At 46.2% G+C, this 11,400-nt stretch overlaps 1 pseudogene; it reads right to left on the bottom strand.

Annotated features, from left to right (window-relative positions):
- LOC116686734 (microfibril-associated glycoprotein 4-like) overlaps positions 1-11,400 on the bottom strand; it is a 17,907-nt pseudogene that overhangs the window by 970 nt on the left and 5,537 nt on the right.

Here is an 11,400-nt window from a genome sequence, read left to right as displayed (position 1 = left end):
TTCTGATTCTGATCACAATTCTCAGCCTCCCTGGTAAAGTCAACTCCAAGGCGCTGGAGAGGAGGGTTCGGCCAATAGTCGGACCTCGGATTGAAGAGGAACAATGCGGATTCCGTCCTGGCCGTGTTTGTAATATTTTGGACGTATATCGAGGCGTAGTCGGGGCTGGGAGAGGGGTTGCAGTTTGGTGGGCTCAGGATCTCATCGCTGCTTTTGCAGATGATGTGGTCCTATGGCACCATCGGTCTGTGACCTTCAGCCCTCATCTGTACGGTTCTCACACGGTGTGAACGGCTGGGATGAGAGCACACCTCTAAATCTGAGGCCATGTTCTCAGCAGGAAACCGATGGAGTGCTTTCTTCTTCTTCGGGTGGGGGTGAGTCCCTTACCCCAATAGAAGGATTTAAGTACCTTGGGTGTCTTGTTCGCGAGTGAGGGGACCATGGAGCGTGAGATTGGTCGAGAATCGGAGCAGCGGGGGGGTATTACATTCCGTTTATCGCCCGTTGTGACGAAAAGGAAGCTGAGCCAGAAGGCAAAGCTCTCGATCTACCGGCAATGTCTGTTCCGACCCTGACCTATGGTCCTGAAGGCTGGTTCATGACCGAAAGAACCAGATCCAGGTACACGGCTGTGAAATGGGTTTCCTCAGAGGGGGCTGGCGTCTCCCTTAGAGTATGGTGGAGAAGCTCAGTCCCGCGAGGACTCGGATAGAGCCGCTGCTCCTTCACGTCTAAAGGAGCCAGTTGAGGTGGTTCGGGGCATCTGGTAGGAGCCTCCGGGCGCTCCCTAGGGAGTGTCGCCACGTCCAGCTGGGAGGAGGCCTCGGGGAAGACCCAGACTAGGTGGAGAGTATATTCTCCAACCTGGCCTGGGAACGCCTCGGACCCCCCAGTCGAGCTGGTTTATTGTGGCTCGGAAAGGAATTTTGGGGTCTCTGCTGGAGCTGCTGCCCCCAACCCGATACCGATAAGATATGAGATGGATGGATGTTATGAAGATGACACCGTTAAACTCACGGGAGCGCCAGGACGAATGAAAGTCAGTTTTTCTGAGTCTAAGATGAAGACGACTTCCTTCTGTCAGAGCCACTTAGCATGTTACCCTCCTCCTATCAGACCATAGAGTGTAACCCTCCTCCTATCAGACCATAAGCTGTCCCTCCTCCTAGCGACCAAGAGCATGTTACCCCTCCTCCTATCAGACCATAAGACATGTGACCCTCCTCCTATCGACCATATAGCATGTACACCTCCTACTCATACCATAGAGCATGTTAACCCTCCTCCTATCAGAACACATAAGCAATGTTAACCCTCCTCCTATCAGACCATAACATGTTACCCCTCCCTCAGACATAGAGCATGTTAACCCTCCTCCTATCAGACCTAGAGCATGTTACCTCCTCCTATCGACCATAGAGCATGTTAACCCTCCATCCGACCATAGAGCATTAACCTCCTCCTATCAACCAGGCAGTAACCTCCTCCTATCAAACCATGGGACATGTTACCCTCCTCCTATCAGACCTAGGACATGTACCCCCTCTCCTATCAGACAACATAGAGCATGTCACCCTCCTCCTATCAGACCATAGGCATGTTAACCTCCTCCTACTCAGACCAAGGAATGTTAACCTCCTCCTATCAGACCATAGAGAATGTTAACCTCCTCCTATCGACCATAGAGCATGTTACCCTCCTATCAGACCATAGCATGTTACCCCTCCTATCAGACCATAGAGCAATGTACCCTCCGCCTATCAGACCATAGAGTGTTAACCTCCTCCTATCAGAACAAATAGCATTTACCTCCTCCTATCAACCATAGGCATGTTAACCTCCTCCTATCAACACAATAGCATGTTACACCACGCACTCCTCATCAGACAATAGAGCATGTTACCTCCTCCTAGCACCATAAGATGTTACCTCCTCCTATCAGACCATAGTGTTACCTCCATCTAACTACTACCCTCCTCCATCAGACCATAGAGAATCCGACCCCCCTCCTTCAACATAGAGCATGTTAACCCTCCTCCTATCAGACCATAGAGATGTTACCCTCCCTCCTATCACAGACCATAGACATGAGCTTAACCTCCTCCTATCAGACATAGGACAGTGTTACCCTCCTCCTATCCGACCTAGAGCATGTTAACCTCCTCCTATCCAGACACATAGAGCATGTTAACCTCCTCCTATCGACCATAGAGCATGTTACCCTCCTCTACTCAGACCATAGAGCATGTTAACCTCCTCCTATCAGACCATAGAGCCATGTTACCCTCCTCCTATCGACCATAGCAGCATGTTTACCCTCCTCCTATCAACCTAGACATGTGTAACCCTCCTCCTATCAGACCATAGACATGTATCCCTCCTCTATCAGAATAGCAGGTTAACCCTCCTCCTAATCACCATAGCTGTTACCCTCCTCCTACAGAACCTAGAGCATGTACCCTCCTCCTATCACCTAGAGCATGTTTAACCTCCTCCTATCAGACCAAATGCATGTAACCTCCTCCTATCGACCAAGCATGTTACCTCCCCTATAGACCATAGAGCTTACATCCCCTACACCATAGAGCATGTTTAACTCCTCCATCAGACCATAGAGCATGTTACCCTCCTATCACATAGGCTTACCTCTATAGACCGAGTTAACTCTCCTAAAGACCATAGAGCTGTTTCGTCCTATACCTTACCTGTATATTGGTCAGACTGTCTCGTAAAGTTCTCACATAACTTTGTTACAGTCTTGACATTACATAAAAGAAACTTAATATTTGAAGGTGGCATTCATTTTAGGGAGCTGAAGTCACACACAAAAGACACACCTTCGACCCTGATAGATCCCCCTCCAGACTAAGACACTGTTCGACCCTGATGAGATACCCCTCCAGACTAAGACCAGTCTTCTGACCTGAGAAATACCCCCTCCAAAAAGACACTGTCTTCTACCCTGATGAAGATACCCCCCCAGACTAAAGACACATGTCTTCGTGACCCTGATGAGATACCCCCCAACTAAGACACACCCTCTCGTCGCAGCACCTTAGCCAGACCATGCTATCTATAAAGACTAGATGATGTGGAGATGTCACCTGCTTCCCCTTGATCCTGTGAAGTGTAAGCCGGACCCGTCATTAGAACCCCTCACACGGCCCCACGAGAAGACGTGTACCGACACACCACTCTGTTTCCCAGGAAGCTCCATCTGGCCACAGCTCGACGGGCGGTTCAGATGTCAGTCGGTAGAGGTTCTCAAGACCTACACACACACAGAGCACACACAGACGGACACACACCACCACGACATACAAACACACAGAACGCACAGACCTTTAGTCTAGATGAACAGTAGTTTTAAGATGTCCTGCTTTAGACTAGATGCCATATTTTGTGTATTCCTGACCTTTAGTACTAGGATGACACGTAGTTTTGTGTATTCCTGACCTTTAGTACTGATGAACAGTATGTTTGTGTATTCCTGACCTTTATACTAGATGACAGTGTTTTGTGTATTCTGGACCTTATACTAGATGACGTAGTTTTGTTTTATCCGACCTTTAGTACAAGATGAACATAGTTTTTGTGTTTCCTGACCTTTAGTACTAGATGTCCTGTAGTTTTGGTGTATTTCCGGACCTTATACTAGATGCATAGTACGGTACAGTGTTTTGTACTCCTCACCGAGCCAGTACTCCCCAGAAGCGTTCCCAAAGCCGTCTTGTACTGGTCCCATCCCCTAGAATTCACTGATCCATCCATCCTGCTGACACCTGGAACACAAAGGTACCGTGCTGCCCTGTCCTCTCACTCACTGGTACGGGTATGGTTCTGTCTTCTGGATTAAGCTTTAGTCTTTTAATCACAGGGTTTGGTTCTGGTCTTCTGGACTAAGCCTGTGTCTTTAATCATCGGGGTATGGTTCGGGTCTTCTTGACTAATGTCTGTGTTTTTTATTATGTGGGTATGTGCGGGTCTTCTGACTAGTCTGTTTTTTAATCATCGGGTATTGGTTCTGGTCTTCTGGACTAAGCCTGTTCTTTATCATCGGGGTATGGTTGTGGTCTTCTGGACTAAGCTCTGTCTTTAATCATCGGTTTTGTTCTGGTCTTCTGGACTAGCCTGTGTCTTAATCTTGGGTTTTGGTTCTGGTCTTCTGGCTAAGCCTGTGTTCTTTATCACTCGGGGGTATGGTTTTGGTCTTGTGGACTAGCCGGGTCTTAATCATTGGGTTTGGTTCTGGTCTTCTGGACTAGTCTGTGTCTTTAATCATAGGGGTATGGTTTTGGTCTTGTGGACTAACCTGTGTCTTTAATTCATCGGGGTATGGTTGTGGTCTTGTGGACTAAGCCTGTTGCCTTTAATCACGGGGTATGGTTTTGCAGGTTTAATGATCAGCAAGGAGTAACAACATACTTCATGTCCCCTGACTATGGGAGTAGTACTCCCTGTGTACCTGGAGTATTTCAGAGATTGGAGAGAACCTCAGAACCAAAACTCGGCGGTGACGTTCCTAAAAACTCACCGTCCACCGTCCTCCGACAGAGTCCATGTCGCAGTACACCTACACACAAACACACAACCATTAGCAGATGGCTTTCAAACACAATATATACCATATATTCATGTATGCATAATTCGGCTTGTTTTTCCAGCCTCTCTGCTGTCAGGAGACAGGGTCGGGGTGGTGGCCCAAGGGGGTGCCTCCTATTCTACATTAGGTGGACAAATGGGGCCACTGTCTCACACTATCATCTTACCTTTCTACATTAGGGACAATGGGGGCCACTGTCTCACACTATATCTTACCTATTCTACATTAGGGGACCATGGGGGCCACAGTCTCCACTATCATACCTATCTACATTGTGGCCATGGGCCCAGCCACACTATCATCATGTCTATTCTACATTAGGGGACCAATGGGGGCCACGTCTCACACTATCATCATACCTATTCTACATTAGGGACCAATGGGGGGCACACATCTCACGCTATCATCTACCTATTCTACATTAGGGGACCAATGGGGGCCACTGTCTTACACTATCATCATAGTATTCACTTAGGGGACCAATGGGGTCCACATCTCACACTGTCATCATCATCCCAGCGGAAGGTCCTACTGTACAGGAGATGTTGGAGCTGATGGGTAGATGGGTACACTCCACTGGTTTCGGCTGCTCTTATCTTTATAAATTCGCTGCAGTCCTTGGGCAGGTCGGGGGTAGCAGCTGGTCAGCATCGAGAGCCAGGACCAGGACCAGAGCTAAAGCAGCGGAAACATGGAGGAAGTTATGAAAGCTTCTGAGGTTCAACCTGAGACCTGCAGATTAAAGGAACTGAAACTCAAAGTTTCCAGGTTTACCTTCATTGTGGAGTTGGCGGGTTGAAGCTTTAGAAGCTCTGAGGTCTGGACTCTGAGAGCTCTTCGATCTTGAGGAGCTCTCTGAGGTATTGATCTTGGAGTCTCGGTCTGGATGAGGAGCTCTGAGGTTCTGGATCTCTGAGGGCTCTGAGGTCTGGATCTGCTGATATCTTGACTCTGGATCTCTGATGAGCTCTGAGTCTGGATCTCTGAGGAGCTCTGAGGTCTGGATCCTGATGAGCTTTGTATAATAAAAATTATACAATCAGAAATATCAAATAGTTCTAATATCAAATAAAAATCATTATTATTAAAAATACAATCCAGTTATTATATAAATTATGAAATATACAGTCCGCAAACAGCCTTAGCTTGTTAATAGTGATATTATTGCATTTTATGTCTTTAATTTTGAATAAGCAGATCAATCCCAAATCCAAATCCATCTGGACTCATCTGTCTGGACTCACCTGTCTGGACTTACCTGCCTGGACTCACCTGTCTGGACTTACCTGCCTGACTCCCTGCCTGACTCCTACTGGCTCACTGTCTGGACTCACCTGTCTGACTCACTATCTGGACTCACCTGTCGGACTCACCTGCCTGGACTCACCTTCTGGACTTACCTTCTGACTCACCTGTCCTAGACCTCACACGTGACTCACCTGTCAGCCACCTGTCTGGACACACCTGTTGGCTCACCGTCTAGACTCACCTATTGACTCACCTGTTGGACTCACTTCTGGACTCACCTGTCTGGACTCACCTCTCTGTAGACCTGTCCTGTCTCACCTGCAGACACTTCTGGCTCACCTGTCTGGACTCACCTGTCTGACTCACCTTGATTCTGGACTCACCTGTCTTGACTCACCTGTCCTGGACTCACCTGTCTGGACCTCACCTGCAGGTTGACTGAAGAGGTAAGAGCTTCTCCTTAGTCTGTCACTCCGTCCAAACTCACTCTTATATATCAGAGAGCACTGTGATGTCACACCTATCCGACCAATCACGACACCGGTGGGGCTTCGTCCTAACGTCTCATCACGCTTATTTAACTCTTTCCACCTGGGTTTGTCCTCCTTTGTCCTGCTGACTGTCCAGAGTATTCATGTATATCATAGTATTCATTATATCATACGTATATCTAGTAATCGTTATATCATAGTATTCATAATCATAGTATATTGTCGGTTATCAAGTAATATATAGTGTATTGAGTATTTCAGAGTATATCATAGTAGATCGTCGTATATCAAGTATATCGATAGTATATGTAGTATATCAGGCAGTATATCATAGTATATCGATAGTATATCAGTATATTCATAGTATTCGTAGTATATCGTAGTATATCTAGTATCTCTGTATATCGTATGCATAGTCATAGAATGATAATACTTAATATTCATAGTAAAGTGTATTAGTGCATATAGTAGTCATATTAGTCATAGGGTGTAGTATATCTATGTAGTATATCATATTATTATCATAGTTATTGTATTAGTATGTATATCTATATTCATATTATGTATACTTTAGTATTCATAGTATATGTGTATAGTTATATACATAGTAATTCATAGTGTTTGTCGTATATATAGTATATCATAGTATAAGCATAGTATATCATAGTAATCTAGTATATCAGTAATCAATAGATATAATAGTATTCGTAGCTCATAGCCTAGAGATCAGATAGTCTAGTATATTATATAGTTATATATATAGTATAGTTCTTTAGTATTGTAGTATATCATAGTTATATCATAGTTATTGTATATAGCGTAGTATCGTAGTATATCGTAGTATATATATGTATACATTACTGGACTGTTCCTATACTCTTTACAGTAACGACTACTCAGATCTCTGTAACATAGACAGGAACCATTAACACACATCTACACACCGATGGGACTCGGGACGGGACCGAGTCTGAGGACTACGTGATAGATCAGACTAAACGTCCATCCGGGGACTGGATATCACGTGGACCTGGATAACAGGGACATTGTTTTCTGAAAGAAATGTTCTTAAGAAAAAGATCTCACATCAGATAAATACACACATCTTGATAAATGTGTCACTACAGATGTTAGATGTGGATAAGATAAATATCAGATACACACACACACACACCACACACACACACCCAGACACACACACAGACACACACACACACCACAGACACACCACACACATACACTACAGACACACACAGACACACACCACACACGACACCACACACACACCCACCCACACACACACACACACACACCCACCATACACACACACATACACACAGACACACACACAGACACACAGACACACACACACACAGACACCCACACCAACACCACCACACACACACACACCTAGACCCGTAGCCGTAAACCTGTAGACACCTAGACATGAACCTGTAACCCGTATGACACCTCACCCGCAGACACCTAGACATCTAGACACCTAGACCTAGACACGTAGACCGTAGACACATAGACACGTAGACACCTAGACCCGTAGACACATAGACACCTAGTACACGTTAGACACTAGACAACTGTAGACCACCTAGACACGTAGACCCTGTAAACCCGTAGACACCTACTCCCGCAGACCCCATCACATCGTAGACACCTAGACATAGACCGTACCCGTAGACACATAGACACAGTAGACCACCTAGACCCGTAGACCATAGACACCTAGACACGTAGACCGTACGTAGACACTGCTAGACTAGACGTAGACCGAGACACCTAACCCGCTACACACGCATACCTAGACACTAACATCACTAACACGTAGACACTAGACCCGTAACACAAGACATAACACTAGACCCGTACACAGAGACACGTAGACACATAGACCCGTAGACACTAGACACGTAGACCCTAGCCCGAGACACATAGACGATACCCTAGACACATGACCATAACAGACGTAGACACTAGACCCGTACCTAGACCGTAGACACGTAGACCGTAACACCTAGACCTAGACCCGAGACCCTAACGTAGACACCAGACCTGTAGACCCGTACCGAGACATGCGTCTGACGTTTGACAGGTTGAAAGACGTTGATTAACAGAATGTAAAATGATAATATATGTATACTTTCTAATGTTTGTGGGTGCTGTATTGTAATGTGTGTGTGTGTCTTCTGTGTGCGTGTGTGTGTTTTCGGTGTGTGTTTTCTGTGTAAGGACAGTGCTACATTAATAAAAATGACATGTGAATGTGAACTGTTTTCACTACCCGTGACTCTGGATGACAGGGAACATTGTTCCTGAACCAGTGAAATTCGTGAATGAAAAATGATCAGGCCTCAGAACTGTATACAAACCATCAACACCACACACACCCACACACACACAACACACACACACCACACCACACACACACAGTGGAAATATCGGAATCTGGTATTGAAGAGTCCAGTTTGAATACCGTTCCAACTGCCGGTCGTTGTGTGATGGAGAAAAGGTGACGGATGGATTACATCTGTTCCATACCAGATGGAGGAGGAGGTGAGTGATTTGGGGGGGGGGGGGGAGGGCTTTGCTGGTGACCATGTTGGGGATTATTCAATTGAAGGCATCCTGAACCAGCATGGCTACCACAGCACTTACAGGAACGCCATCGGTCTGCGTTAGCTTGGCCCATCATTCATATACATACTGGATGGAACTGTTCAGTACTGATTTGTGACGTAGTCCTGATACTTCCAGAGACAATCCCTCACAGGCAGGATTAAGATCCAAAGTGTCCCGAAAAACCCGTTAGGGATGACACCGCCACAGAGTCCCCTGCACATCAGAAGGTTGTTGCTGTCGAGTCCCTGGCCCCTGCCGTCCCATTCCAGGTGCCTGGGCACAGACAAGGGTGAAGATGACCATGTGATCTGAGAGCATTGAATGGTTTCTGTAGTAAAGTCGCGTATTGCTATATTTTGTCTAGTCTTAACGACTAATCAAAGTCCTTTAAATCTAACAGACACATGTCACACAATCTACACAACTGCCATCCAGATACAACACCACACACATCTACCCACCTGCTCATCAGATACCACACTCACACACATCGACACACTTGCTTCATCAGATAAACACATCAACACACATCTACACACCTGCCGACATAACACCTCACACCATTCTACACCCCTGCATCAGATTCCTCAAACCTATACACACCGATCATCCCAACACATCTACCACCTGCTCATCAGTATACACACTCACACATCTACACACTCGCTTATCAGATACACAACGTCACACCACATCGACCCACCTCTCATCAGAGACACACTCACACACATCTACACACCTGCTCATCAGCAACCACTCACCACACATCTACACACTGCTCATCAGATACCACCACCCAGCACTAGCACCGCAGATCACACGCACCACTCTCACACACCTGCTCATCAGATACACACACCACATCTACAAACGCGCACACATGTACCACTCACACCCATTCACGCTCAATGCACAACTAGGTCTAGTGTCTTGCCAAGGAAATTGCGTAGGATGCAGGGCCAGGATTGAACCACCAACCTTCCAGGTGGCAGGCCAACACACTATACCTGAGCCACAGCCCCCAAATTCCCTGTACTCTTACAGATAGTCATATCGATTAAAGATTTGAACCTCCTTAGATCACTACATCCCTGGACTCTGTGATGTTTCTTCTCTGAGTAATCAGGACTACGTCATGAGAATCAACTGAATCAGGTCCTCCAGGGGTACTGTAAATTTCAAATGGACTCTGTGAGGGTTTTTCTCTGAAGTCTCATGACTACGTGATAAGATTTAGAGATACAGGTGTGACGATCCATGGACTCTGGATGACAGGCCTTGTTTCTGAACAGGACATGTTCTTAATAAAAATGTCAGGCCGTCAGATATTTTTACATACACATATACCACACACACACACACCACACACACACACACACACACCCACCACACCCACCCACACCACCACACCCCACACACACACACACCCACACACACACCCACCTACCCACACACGTGCGACTTAATAAAAATGACATTTACGGTATAATCTTTTATCATATCCCAGTTAGACATAGTAGCATGGAATGTGATGGGTCCCTGTGATGTTCATCATTGGGTACTCCCATCAAGGGTGGGGGTGGGGGGGGGGGTGGGTATGATCATCGGATAAGTTAAGAGATCAGAGACACACCCCGCAGGGTTGGCTATCCATGGGACTCTTTCGGGGTTTCTTTGAAGTACCAGGACTACGTGATAAGATCAGACTGCACAGGTCCATCCAGGGACTGGTAATTGTTTTTTTAGGGATTAGAGACACACCCACAGGTGTCTCACAGAACAGTGTCTCACATGACGCTGGATGACAGGCCATTGTTTCGGAAACAGGAAATTACTTCATGAAAAATGTTCTGGCACGAAGGGACATTGTTTCTGAACAGGAAATGTTTCTTCATGAAAAATGTTCTGGCAGTCAGATAGTAAAAGACACCACACAGTCTAGTGGGATACGCGGCTCTATAGACGTAAAAGGAGGAGTATTTCATGGAGTCTGGTGAGATATGCTATAGACGCTAAAGTATGAGTATTTACATGTAGTCTGGTGGAGATTGCGCTCTAATACCTGCTAATTAGTGATTAATTACATGGAGCTGGTGGATATCTGCTGCTCTATACACCTAAAGTAGTGAGATTACCATTCGTCGTGGCCGCTACTGCTCTATACATGTAAAAGAGTGGATTATTTACATGGAGTCTGGTGGTATATGCTGCTCTTCTACTGCTAAAGTCTGATTATTTACATGGAGGCTGGTGAGTCTTATGCTGCTCATACATGAGGGTTCGGCCAATAGTCGGACCTCGGATTGAAGAGGAACAATGCGGATTCCGTCCTGGCCGTGTTTGTAATATTTATGGACAGGATATCGAGGCGTAGTCGGGGCGGGGAGGGGAGGGGTTGCAGTTTGGTGGGCTCAGGATCTC

Source organism: Etheostoma spectabile, unplaced genomic scaffold (genome assembly GCF_008692095.1).
Source record: "Etheostoma spectabile isolate EspeVRDwgs_2016 unplaced genomic scaffold, UIUC_Espe_1.0 scaffold458, whole genome shotgun sequence".
Taxonomy (NCBI): Eukaryota; Metazoa; Chordata; class Actinopteri; order Perciformes; family Percidae; genus Etheostoma; species Etheostoma spectabile.
Note: the sequence above shows the minus strand (reverse complement) of the source record. Positions and strands in the feature narration are given on the sequence as shown.